Consider the following 1,831-nt stretch of genomic DNA (forward strand, 5'->3'; position numbering starts at 1 on the left):
CGTATAATCTTCCCTTAATTTTCCACTTACGAGAAAAAGATGAAGATAAGTTATGCACTCCAACTGCCTGACAATATGTCTGAAAGAAGAGCCAACTCACTGCCATTATTTCTATGTGTCAATATCAGACTACTCAAGCAACTTATGAGTATAGAAAGCATCACAAGAAAATCAGATCAGACTACAACTACACAGACACTTACATAGGATGCCACCTGTGCCTCCTACAAAATTTCACATTCCAACCTGACTTCATTTCGTTATTTTTAAAAGGGGGAAGAGGTCACAGACACATAAAAAGCAAAACACTGAAGCAACTTGATTCACATATTGAGAGCATACACTCGCCTTTAGTTTCTGATTTCTCCTTTTAAGCACCTGACCATATTCAAGACTTCAATCTGTTCACGCCCCTATTTAGTTGTTTCACGGCTTCACCATAGCAGTCATGTCTACAATTTTTCACCTGATCAAAGCCCAAAATAGCACAGCTGACGTTGCACAACATACAAAGGCCATGCCCAATTCATATGGACTTCACTTTTGAAAGGGTGGCTGTCCACACCTGCAACCTGTCTACAAAATCAGATGTTCACATGTTTATTTCACCATATCATCAAGCAAACTACACGTTAACAACTTATCTGCCTCTAATACATGCCATCTCTTCCTGCCCCTATCGTTATACATATATTGAGAGCTACAGAAACTTCTAGTAGAGTACAACGGTTCAAAACATTTTCCTCATTTCTTGATGGTGAAAATGGTCCAGAAGCAGTAAGCACATCCAAATTTGCCAAGTTTAGTGGTCTTTTAACTCTTATGATCTTATGAACATGGACACTTATAAAAACACATTATTTTAGTTGATTAATTATAGCTATTTTCATTTCAGGCTTTTCGCATACCCTTAGGAGCTGTTGGATGTTACAGTTGCCAAATTTACCCCTGTGAATACAGATGGTGAATCTGGTGAACCAACGTACATTATATCAGATCGATCAGTTGAAAGTAAGCGAACTTTATATACTTCTTTGATAGTAACTTTTTGTGTAAAAAGCTTGTCATCAAGAAGTTGCAACTCTGATAATCAAATTCACGACAAAAATGAGAGAAGATAGGAACAACTTTTGATTCTAATTTGTACTACACATTAAGAAAATGCTAATTTCCATGACACACACAAAAACAAAAACAAGTAGTTCCCATCTTCTCTAAGAGGAGTCATCTACTTTTGGAATTTTAGATTAATGAATTTGTATTTTTTGCAAAGTATTAAATTAAGGATAATTTAAATAATTTGATGAGGGATTAATTACACTTACAGGAAGAACTGGAGGGACTTACTTCTAATTACCCTAATCGCTTCAAAGTTTACTTTGTATTGAATCCGGTAGGTATTATTCTTAGTAACAAAAAGCCTATGATAAACAAATAAATGATAGTAGGTTGCTGTTTGTTGCATTGAATTAAACCTAGTATTTTTTGGGTTTATTATAAAATATAAATTAAAATAAAGGGCCTGGTTTTGTATTTGTGAAGCCACCGGAAGGATGGACAAGTGGCGTTGGGTTTGTATGAAAAAAAAAATGATCCAAGACCATTTACCTGCACCTTTATCTGATATCAAGGTATCTTATTCTAATTCAACTCCTTTCATTCAAACATGTTTTGAAATATTTATTCAACAGTGGTAAAAAAGGCTAAAATACGTATTATGTGTTTGTTGTGTGAACAGATTTTACGATGTGGGCCACCACCAACGAACAAGGCGATGGCTGCTCATCTTGAAGCTTTGGGACATGAATCAGATATGCTATTCCAATTTTAA

The 1,831-nt window shown here is 35.2% G+C and overlaps 1 pseudogene; it reads left to right on the forward strand.

The window, feature by feature from the left end:
- Positions 1 to 657: 657 nt before the first annotated feature.
- LOC128126025 (NADH--cytochrome b5 reductase 1-like) lies at positions 658 to 1,831 on the forward strand (annotated as a pseudogene).

Source organism: Lactuca sativa, chromosome 5 (genome assembly GCF_002870075.4).
Source record: "Lactuca sativa cultivar Salinas chromosome 5, Lsat_Salinas_v11, whole genome shotgun sequence".
In the NCBI taxonomy this organism is placed as follows: domain Eukaryota; kingdom Viridiplantae; phylum Streptophyta; class Magnoliopsida; order Asterales; family Asteraceae; genus Lactuca; species Lactuca sativa.